Here is a 12,420-nt window from a genome sequence, read left to right as displayed (position 1 = left end):
GCTCTGCAATAATGCCTCAGTGTCCAAAATGAAAACGTTATTTCCTGTATCACACAACAGCACATCCGAGGTGAATATGTTTTCTGATGTAGAATATATTGCATTTCTTGTAGTTGTGGATTAAACCCTATAAAATCAATTAGCTGCACTCCCCCTCTTCACCATTGACAAATGTTGGCAACAGTTTGGGTCTCCTGCAGCCACTCTGTATCCAGCCAAATTGTTTGGACTGATTCCCTCAATTTTGTCAGAGGACATAGTTGCATCTCCTCCCCAGGGTCTCTCTCTCTCTCTTTCTCTCTTTCTTGTGGACTTTTGAGACATAAATCCTCAGCAGCTTTTCCATTCATCCCCGCTGCTCTGTCAAGCACCACTTTGTTGCATTTGAATTCTCAGCTTCATTGTGGTCGTCTCCAAATGGGCGCTTGGAGAGTTTCAGTCTGGTGCGAATTTGTTGATTGCAATGCTTTATGACTTCTAAATGTGTCGGATAGCTCAGCGACTTGAAGTGATTTCTTAATGGGAGCTAATCAAAGCAAGGGGGAGGCAGGGAGCAGCGGGGAGGGCAATAGACAGATAACAGAGGCTGGGTACACAAGATGATTACTAAATGGACCTCCTGGGCACAGACCCAGGGGGGCTCCTGAGACTATGCGCCCCTTGGCCTGTGCCCAGGAGGAAGCCTCTGTTTGAAGACGGACCGCCACAATAATGCCAGAAAGAGATGAATATTGACCACAAAGGTATGCAATATGATGAAATGTAGACACAAAGTGAACACAAATAGATGTGAAACGACCATGAAGCAGGGCCAAGCATCCACAAAAAGAAACAAATCAGCCACAAAGAGACACTAAAAGACTACAAAGAGACGCACATTTGCTACAAAAGAGGTGCAAAACAACCGCAAAGATACGCACAACGACTACAAAAAGATGGAAAAATAACCACAAAGACACACACATTGACTACAGAGGGATGTAAAACAACCACAAAGAGATGCAAATCAATTACAGTGACACAAATCAACCATAAAGAGATGAAAAAAAACAGAAAGATGACTACAAATGGAAAAAATGATAACAAAGGGAAGCAAATGACTACAGAGAAAGGAAAGTATTTTATTTTTTATCTTGATTTTAATGTTATTCGTCAGTTTTCCCTCCTAATCCAAGCTTTAGAAATACAGCAGAGAATAAAATGAATTTTGTTTCCAACGCTCATCCTGCTTCTCTGTATCTTCCTGTGGTATTTCAACTGTGATCTCTTACTTTTAGCAAAATTGTACGTATATGCACTGTTGAAACTTTTCTGCTTAGCTTTCCTGAAAAGTCTCTGTCCTATTTCTTTAGGAGGAAGGATTTATCGCTTCTGCATTAGCTGGAAATGAAGAGAGAGCGTCTGATCTCCATGCAGGGGAAAATAATAAAAAAGACTTTTCTTTCCTTCTCCTTTCCTAAGTCAACACTAGATGTCCCCATGATCCTTTGATAGAAAAAAAAAGAAAAAGAAATTCAGCCCAAGCTCTTGGCATTTCACCGAGCCCCGTGCAGCTTCTACATCATAAACATGTAGTTTATTATGCCCTTTTCATTCAAAAGCAAATAACGTCGATGCAAATGAAGAGATTACACAGAGATTATGCAGAGAAGCACCGATGCAGACACAGCTAATGGGAGGTAAAATACTAAAAACATCCCTGCTTAGTAAATGCAGGACACCCTGTAGCAGTGCAGTGTGATTGCACATCCCAGTGGCCTGTAGACAAAGTATGAGCTCTGAAAACAAAAACCCTGTGTATCGTGGGCCAGGTGATCTAAACAGAGAGGATTAGATAGCGAAGCTTGCGGGCTGTAACGTCTCAGATCTCGCAGCAGCCTCCCCTAAAGTGGATTATGAAACTGATATTGGTGTCAGAAGTTTACTGGAGGGCGAGAGCTGGGTGGAAAAAAAAAAAAAAAAGAGGGGCTGGGGTAATCTGTTGGTAGACAGAGGAGGAGACGTCTGCGGCTGATGTAGGATAAAAGTATAGCTTGCCTCTAGTAAAGACTTAGGATCAGTGTGGAGAAGCAATAAAGTGATAGTTTGATACTGTAGTGGGTGGCAGGAGAGCGAGAGAGACAGAGAGAGAGAGGAAGAGGAGGTTTCACAGGAGGGTGAAGCTGTGATTAGAAGAGTGGAAAGCTAAAATCCCAGGGAATCACCGGCGTCTGTGCAGGTGCTTATTGAAGTCTTACTTTCATTGGTGTGAGGAAACAATCAAATTGGAGTCGAGGAAGGAAGAATCCAGAGTGGGATTGATACTGATCTGATCTGCTCCATGCACTCCAGGCTTAAAGATGAGAAGAAGAAGGGAAAAAAAGGATAATATGTCGAATATTGAAAAAGTGCCAGCAGTTATTCTCCTCTTGTCTACACCTTGTAGTTATGATCAATTACAGCAAAAAATAAAAACAAAAATAAATACATCACTGTCCATTATTTTATTTTTTTTAGATTAACTTGTTTTGGACGGTGGATGGTGAAACACAGCACATCTCAGTATTTCAAAGCAAACCTTAGGGAAGGCTTTTATCTGCCAAATTCCCAGCATCTGTTTTTTTTTTCATTAACAACACTGTTTTATGATGATGAGGTTTATTTAATTGGTAATAATTATAAGTGGTGGGGGAAACAATGTTGTTTTAATTGAAGTTTCTTCATAGATAAACCTACAATGTTTTTGTGGGATGAGTTTTTTAGACTTTTTAGACATTTAGACTCGCAAATGTTTGTTTTCTACAGCGTTTCGAGGAAATATATATTTAAATAGTTATAAGAACAAAACTAAATTGTAAACATTCCCAGAAAGACATATCGTCTTACTTTCATATCTAAAAAGCAAAAGCCTGACATTTCCACACGCTGTGTTTTCTAAACCCTTAGTTGAAAAGTATTATTCAGCAGCTGCTGCTGCAAGGACAGTCAATATTTTGAACAATGCTGAAAAATCTACAACAAGACTGAATAATAAACAGTGATGTGGATTTTACTAAGCAAAAGATAAAAAAGGAGAACTTATCTTACAAATGTTATTTGACTGATAAATAAGATGTTATATTTATTTTTGATGTTGGCGTTCAGAGTCAGACGCAGTGAAAAGATAACACCGTGGAATCTGACTGAGGTTTGACATTTACAGCCAAATATCACCTGAAATCAACTTTGATGATTCAGGTGTGCCACACGCTGCAATTGCACATGTGTTTTTTTTTTCCCGTTAAGCTGAAACTGCATTAATGTCTGTTTGAACCTTTAGAGACAGTGATTGTATACAGAGCGACCTTGAAGTCCAAAATGTCCTCCAGTTGGGGAACTTTGCAAGTTCGGTTGCTTTTTCACTGTTTTGCTAACGAAGCCGGTGAGAAGGCATAAAGTTATATATCATATATGTTTAACGATGTGTATATTTGTGTAGTCTTATCTGTCATAAACAAGAGATTATGGATTATGGGGTGCGTATGTGTTTTAGTGCCGCTGAGATTGAGATCTGGGACACCGGGTCAGAGGCGCTAATCTTGCATGGTTGGTTTTCAGCCAAGAGATGCTATAGGTGGTAGGCACAGAGCCTCCATTCTCCCTGTAACAAGTCATTTAACCATCACAATTACTCAGAGGGTGTTTTTAATGAAGGTAAAAATACTCTTTTAATAATAAAATACATGGTTTGTCCCACATTTTCTGACATTTTCTGGCATCTACAGCTGCTACAAGCTCAGGTTTGGTTGATACAAAATGGATTAAGAAAATATTCATGGTTTGAGCTTTCATACCACAGGAGCTTTGTTCATCAAGGGCAAAGACATCAGGAACCATTAGAAGACACAGGCCATAAGTATCAGTTGGAAAAGGGGACACAAAAGTCACCAGTAAATGTTTTGAGGGAAAAATTGTCGAAGTTACAAGGTGGAAAAACAAAATGTTTTCAAAAACTACTTCGCTCACCAAAGTGTGTCCTCCAAAAAATACACCACTACTCCCCGTCCATTTATCCCACTCTTGGATACTCGGATAATGAGTCTAGATGGACTTGGAGTGGCCCCTGGGTTCAAGTCAGTGAACAGTCAAGTGCAGGTTAATGGAGAGAGAAGAAGCACAAACATGTTCCAATAAAAAGTCAGACTCATGTAGATTCAACATTTTGGCAAATTCAGCTATTGTCGTAACTCCTGTAGTCATAGGAGTAGGTTCATTATCTTTAATTATCAGTGCAGTGAGATCTGCAAGCTGTTCAGTTAACACAATGGAGGTAATGGCACTGGTGCACTATCCCTCACTCATCAAATACACAATCCAACAATGCCAAAATGCTCTTGTGGACAAGTTGTGACCTGTACATTCACCATGCTGTATGAAATAATAATGTAACATTATGAAACTGAGTTGTTTTTGAGGCAAACTGACCTTTGACCTATGTGAAAAAAAACAATCTGATCAGTTAATCCTTTAGTGGTGGTGGTGGGGGGGGGGTTCCTACTGAGAATGGAAAGGATTGACAGACAACACACGCATAAAACCAATATGGCTCTTATACTGATGGTTGTTGCTGTAACACAAGTAACAGCTTTTTTTTCTAAAAATAAAAATTACTGGCATCAATCACCAATAGTCTTTTTTTTTCTGTACTAAACATGAAAACTACTGAACAGAAGGGCAGTGATTTATTGTAAGGAGGTTGGTGGCAACTTTATGATTAAAGATGTTGTTTACACTTTAAATCTTCCCTGTCAAATGAACAAAGAATAGGAATTACAGGGTCAATATTAAAGGGGAACTATGCAAGTCTGATCTTTTTTCGCTGCTTTTGTTGTTGTTTTTTCTCTGCAAGATTGGTTTTCGGCCAAGAGACGCTAGGTGGATGGCAGAGAGCCTCCATTCTCCCTGTAACAAATGATTTAACCATCACACTCTAAAGCTGTTTAATCAAGGTGCAAATCTTGCATAGTTCCTCTTTAAGCTTTTCACTCATAACACAGCCGGAGCCAAATCCAAAAATCCATACAAGACAAGCAAACTAGTGAACATGTTCATACCTGCCACACTTTAAATGACAGATATGTGATTGTACTGTAAACTGCAGCATAAAAAGCCCTGTGTCTACCTCTGTTAGTTTTTTTTTCTTTTCTCTGGTCACACGTCTGCAAGAAAATTTCAATTTATGTTCCACGTTTGCCAGATGAATTGTGAAGCAGCTTCAGCAGTTTGCTTTTCAGTTCAATCATTTAGTCATCACTGTTTCTTTTTGTGAAGGTGACCCGGCCTGCGGGCAGGAAAATTAAACATACATGACACGTCACGGAGAAAGGAAACTGATGGACAACCAGAGGAACATGAGGAATTTTGATGGGCAGAAATATATTTTTAAACATTCGTATAGAGATTTAAACAATATTGTTGTCTCAGTGTGAAAGTGGATGTGAATGTAACACTGTCAGTCATTTTCTTTTGTACCGAACAAGCAGCTTGTAGTGCTCACAGGCATTTATGAAGCTTGACAAAAAGATATTTTTAACATTTCAACTTTTTGTTGTTTAAATTCTGACTCAACACAATTTTTCCACAACAAAACTTTAACAATCACATTACTCTATGATATTGTATGACAAATTATTGGATATTGGAAAATATTTTGTATATTGTCCATGAAAAAAAAAATAGTAATAAATAGTCTCACATTACTTTTGAACAAATGAATAAATATTGATAAATTTAAGTGCTTTAAAGGGATATTTCAACATTTTGGCAAATTTGCCTATTGCCATAATCCCTATAGTCATAGCAGTAGGTTCATTACCTTTAATTGTCAGCGCATGTTGTTTTGAGATCGGCAGGGGAGAGACGCGAGCTGCACGGTATTTCCACATTTTCGTCATCAAACTAAATACACAATCCACTAACTCCAAAACACTCTCATGGACAAGTTGTGACCTGTACATTCACCACGCTATGAAAAAATAAATGGAACGTTATGAGACAGAGTTGTTTTAGAGGCAAATGTGTAACCAAACACGGCTGCTGGGCGGACTGATTTCAAAAGCATTCTGAGTAGCCCATTTGCTTCATGTGTTATAATGTATTATTTCACAGCGTGGCGAATGTGCAGGTCACAACTTGTCCACGAGAGCGTTTTGGAGTTGTTGGATTGTGTATTTACATGTATTTTGATGAGGGAAACGTGGAAATACTGTGCAGCTTGTGTCTCTCTCCCTCCATTCTAAAAACAGCTTGCACCGACAATTAAAGGTAATGAACCTACTCCTAAAAATATAGGGATTATGGCAATAGGTGAATATGCCAAAATGTTGAAATATCCCTTTAACAACATAGAATCTGATGATACATCAACACATTACACACCATAAAACAATATGAATTCAATATCGAGAATATCTGGCCTTATATTTGGATTTAGTATTTTTTTGTTTCCTTGGGAGTTGGTTAGTATTGATTGATTTGTTATTTGATCTTTTTGAAAGCCACCAGAAGTCCAGAAAGATCCAAGGTTACTGTGTTTTAACTGTCCTGTGCTAATTTAATGGAGAAATCTGAAATATGCACCAGTGAAGCTCAATGTCAACTCATATTAAGAGGACAGGGTAAAGAACTTTCCTTCTAACACCTAATTTAATTTTTTTTTTCCAGCAAAGAGACATTGCACATTTATATTCTGTCTGAACTGCATGTCGGATACACCCCCTCACACACACCTCCGATGTCGGATATACACTGTGTCGACCATGTTCAGTAACTTTCCAAAAAACGACGATTCGACATTCGCACCCACTTCACGCCACGAATGGCCAGCCGTGCGGAAGTGTGAGAGGAGTCAGGTATTGCACTTCTCTCTCTCTCTCTCTCTCTCTACCTTTTTTTTTTTCATGTGAACAACCAAGTGCAACACTTTTACGAGTGCCTTCTTGGAAATGTGCCCTGTTTTTAAACAACATCACACTTCCTCCGTCTCCAGCACGGCCTTCTCCGAAGTAAAAACCAAGACAGGTACAGAAATAGCCAATACGTGGAAACATAATCACAAAATGAATAAACAGCAGCATTTAGGGTTAGGGGAGTATTACATCACTGTTACATCACAAGAGGTTACACCACAAGAGGAGTGGGAATTGCAAATCTTGCCTTGTTTTAAAGGGATAGTTCAACATTTCTGCAAATTTCATCACCTCTAATTATCAGTGCACGCTGTTTTGAGATCCGCGGGGCAGAGACGCTGCTCAGCGAACACAATGGAGGTGAACGGTAGGGGAGAGTGGGGTAAGCATGTGACCAACCATTTAAGAGGAAGGCATAATTTCACGTAGTCTGTGAAGGTAAGGACCACATGTGTAAAGTGGTGACATTTATGTCCAAAAAAACCATGCTTCACTCTTGAAAGTAAATTTAGTCGATCATTTCATGAGAATTGTGTTTAGACCAAAATAGATAATTATACATTTGTCTCATACATGAGTTATGGTATCTATGAGCTAAATTATGAGGTAGTAAACCTAGCATTTTAGCTGTGGGGATTAATAAAGTCAATATGGTAGCTCTGGGATAAGTTGAGCCATTTGGTCAGGGGTAGGCTGAGCCACCTGCCCTATACACGATGTGTATTCTGTCATTATATGCCCTAATTATTAAATCAAGTTTTGGTGGTTTATGATTATAAACATGTTCCTGAAAACAGGCAAAGTTGATTAAGGTAAGACAAGCCCATGCCGATAATTAAAGGTACAGTAATGAACATACTCTTATGACTATACTGTAGGGATTATGGCAATAGGCGAATTTGCCAAAATGTTAAACTATCAATTTAAAGGAGCTATTTACACGTTTTGCCATTGTTACATAGCATCAACAACAGTTTGTCTGAAAAACTTTGTGAGTTCAGCTTAAAACTTTATTCATTTATTCATGTCCTTTTTCTACTAAACTTAGCATGAGAAAATTTACATACAGCCCCTTTAAGTCGCTTCTACAGTAAATGTTGTCAAGCACAACTAGAAACATCCATCAACATGGCCCCTATTTCCCACTGTCCCACGGTAAAGTGAAATCCAAAACAGGACAAAACTCACAGATTCAGGTTGTCACTTCTGTTGTGTCTTATCAGGGACCCCCCACCCCCACCCCACCACCTCCGTACTAAAGCAAAAGTACATCCAGGCTGTAGAGCAAGAGCTGCCATGTTCGCTTGTTTTGCATAATGAGATCTGATCACAATATGGACAGAATGCAGGCGTGCATATAAATCATAGATGTAAGTGTAGCAGCAGCGTGATTGGATTGGTTATTAGCCACATAGCACACATCACATATATTGGACTGGGAGATGAAAATCTCTTTTTAGGGTTGGGGGGTAATCCAGTGTCAGATACGATGATACGGCCAAATTAATTACAGAAACTCAGATTTTAAAGCATCTTATTACAGTATGACCCACAAATACCAGCGCTAATCATCTGAGGATAATCCAGCCTCCAGACTGTGGAGAAAGACTTCTATTCCTTCCTTTTATCTCTATTGGTCATTTTTACTTAATGTGAGTTAACAATTATGTTGCCTTGTGCTGTGCTGCTTGTGTGAAACCAGTTCCAATTTAATATCTGAACAGCTTCAGAAGCACTTTAATCAATGTGCATTTTTACATCTACATTATCACAAATGTCCATATGTGACATTTCTGTCCTTCATGTTGATTTTTCCTTCTTGCATCTTACTGAGGTATGCGGTTTAGAAGAACCTGTTTCATCTCGTCCCTGTCAGAGCTTGGTACTGATCCAAAACCTGCTTCTTTACTTCCTTGAACCTCCTCCTCTGCTACACTGTAAAAGTAAAGTTTGCGGTACTTTGCTTTAAATGACTACTTTAATTTTAACTTTCTAATCATACTCCCCTGCATTAAGATTTTGCATTAAAAACATATAATATATAAACTATAGTGCTCTGTTAATGAGTAATTCTGAGTTTCTCACCCTTTTTGCGAGCAACCATATGAGACTTTAACCATCTAAACATCTCTGATTGTTTCACATAACTACAGTATACTGACTTGTAGTCATAATAGAGTTTTTAGACTGTTTTATTATTATGAAGGATGTGAACACTTGCACTGCTTCATGGTTAGATTTTTCTCAATAACATAATCTATTAAAATGTAGCTCCGGTGTAAAATAACTGCTCATTTCACTTCATCCAATTTAACAGCTTGCTTTGTTTTACCATTCTTAATCATCCTGACAGTTCCTCTTTGACGAGTGTGCAACAATCTGGACGGCCCATCACCGCTTTGTTTTGCATCCATTTGTTTGAATCCATATTCATCATCATATTTCCTGCAGTATATGTGTTGATTTTCAAGACTTGCTGCATTTACACTTTGTTGTTAATTGGACTAATGCAATGATATATTGTAACGTCTCTCTGAGGTTGTTTGGCTCGCTTCTTGGGTGCATTTACTTGTGGATTTTATGGCATTGTGCTCTTTATAAACAGTCCTCGCTTTAGCCAAACAAAATCCACTCGCAAGGGACATGTAATTATGCCAAACGTTTAAAGGATCTGTGAGACTGCGTTGGTGTATATCCACTTAGCCTGAAAATGTCTATTATGTGTCTCCTGTGGTTGTATAGATATAATTGAATATGTGACTACTTTCTGTTTTCAAGATTTTTTGTTCCATTTATAGACAGTATTTGTCCAATTACAGTTGCAGCACTTATGCAGATGATTATGAAATTCAAATGGGAGTAAACCAATGTTGTCGGAAGATAAAAACCACACAGAAATACTCCAATCAAAGTTTGTCAAAGTTTTTTTTTTCCTTGTCTCTTCCTGCCAGTGATCTCATTCCTAGACCTGCTGTAAATCTAGACCATGTCTCTTAATGTCAAAGAAGTGTTTCATGTTTTTGTTCCTGCTGAGTCAGATTTTATTCCACATCCTCTGGGAAACAATGCTTATCTAAGAAACACTTCAAAAGGCTACAACACTTGGTTGCATTATCCACAAAAGGTTTTGATCAGTGGTGATCCACTTTTTGGTCTGGATCCTTTGGGGAAAATGTTTTGGCTGCAACAGTAGGTTCTGATGTTCAAGAACCACTTTCAAATGTTTTTGAAATGATAAGGATGTCCAAAGTCATAAAATATGCAAAAATAATCATCTTAATTACTAAGTGGCATGCTTCTCTCCCTTTATAGTGCTATCTTTCTAATTAGAATAAATATTCAATTTTCAATCTGTTGAGCACAGATTCGTTTTTACACCAATGGAGGCCTGATGCCTTTGCCAGGGGACAATCGTTTTGGTGCAGCAGAGAACTGGCCTGAGATAAAACCCAAGGTGGCCTGGAACCAGTATGGTGGCACGCCCCACTTGGGTGGTCTGTTTGGGTGTCTGGCCTCTGATATTAGAGTGATGTCTGGACTCTGACCTCCTGCCAAACAAAAGCTTTCACTCAGAGTGCGGTGACTGTTGCATTATGAATGTAGCAGGCAACCAGCAGTGCACTCCATTAGGAATGACTCAGCAAAGACTTCCACATGGTCTCAAAGTATCACTCTATGCATAAATGACTAGAGCAAAACAGCTATGAGTGGGGTCTGCTGAAAGCATCCAGGAGCACCGACACACATCAGATGGCAGAAAGCCGAATATAGACCCGGAGATTGAGCTGAACAATCTTCAGATCTCAATCTTGAGTTGAGCTGTCAAAATTCAGGGATAGATTGTGGTGGCCAAAAAGAAATCTGTGCATTTGTTTGATAAATGAATTACAAGAAAATATGAGTGTAACATGACACAAAACAAACAATTTACACTTGATGGGAAGAGAAAAGCCACCAGAAGAACTTATAAAGAAAATATCCACAAGGCCTGATATCTGTCATGTTACTATACTGTAACTCACAGCAGCATTTAGCTCTATAAATATACTGACACCCACAAGTAAGTATTTGCATTTACAGTAGTCAACATGGACATAAAAACATCGAATGATCCAGTTAAAGATTGATTTAATATTATCTCAGTACACCAGTCGACTGAATAATTGGGTCGTGGTATTCAGATTGTTGTGACATGTTGTAGGTATCACTGGAATATGACAGAACAAACCCAGAGTCTGAAGACAACATCGGGATCAACAGGATCTGGTTTCACAGCCCCAGTCTGGACCTGAGGAGACGACTTGAACCTCCCCAGTCACAACTACACTCCAGACACACTCGATATTTTTTTGTCCAACTCCAACAAGCTCATGAGAGGAAACTCATCAAATACAAACAGCTGGAGGAACTGTGCAGAGAGCAGAGCTGGTGGGGCTCGTTCTGTCCCATTTGATGCAGACTGCCGAGGTTTTGCACGGGGGCTCGTTCACTCTGAAAAGCCAAAGTCATAAATGTCTAAAGTCATATGCTCCATCACTGAAGCTTCAGAGGGAGAGTCACCAAGCAGTTTGGGATTAAGAGGGCAAGTCCAGGACTTGTTGGGGTTTGATCAACCTCGGCCTGGTCACATGGGTGAAGGACGGTGTGAAAGACCCGAAACCCCCCGAAGCATCACTGAAGATAAATACTGGCACATCTGAGAGATGCATTTTGCAACTGGGCAAGAATATACAGCCCTGCACAGATATCAAAGCAGCAGTCAGTTTACTCTCTCTGCTTTCAAAGGCGAGATAAACTATACATTTACATCCCCCAGGATTGTGCACTCACATATTTAATTGGCCTACAAAACGGTTTGTGATAAAAGTTGTGCCAGGTTTTTTTTTTAGTTGTTTTTTTTTGTCAGAGCTCTGTTTGTTGGGAGCCCCGCGGTGACACTGCAGTGGTTTCATGAACAAAGAATCTGCATTTATTTATTTATTTATTTGACAACGCCAAAGTCTTTGCAAACATGTGAAATGAAATGGTGAAAAATGCGCACGAGAGCAGAAGGTGTCAGCCTCAGATTGTGTGTGTTTTGTCAGATGCTGAACCCACAAAGTGTGCTTGGTGCACATTGACATAAAACTGAAGAGAGCAGCAGATCTGCACACTGCGGAGGCTCAACCCAGCAAATATTTATTGGAAAAACTAAAAAAAAAAGAGGAAAAAATCGACTCAATTCTACGAAGCAGTCTGTTAAATGATTAATCATTCCAGCGCTAATTAAATCAGTATTTTCCTTCTTTCTTCATCTTTGGATCAGATTTCCAGGCTCCGTTCTGCAAATCACTGATTTAAGAAATCCTCTCCTTGGCTCTTTCTAATTACTCTGTGACAATAGACATCTCTTTTTTTCCCCCCAGCACTGAAAATCTCAACTCAGAGACAGAGCCCTGAAAGTATTTCCTTTTTCAGAGTGAATGCAGGGTTTGATTGTTCTGCACAACTGCTG

This window comes from Trachurus japonicus, chromosome 10 (genome assembly GCF_045865225.1).
Source record: "Trachurus japonicus isolate A0001 chromosome 10, Traja_1.0".
Classification (NCBI taxonomy): domain Eukaryota; kingdom Metazoa; phylum Chordata; class Actinopteri; order Carangiformes; family Carangidae; genus Trachurus; species Trachurus japonicus.
The sequence above is the reverse complement of the archived record's forward strand: the minus strand, read 5'-3'. Positions refer to the sequence as shown.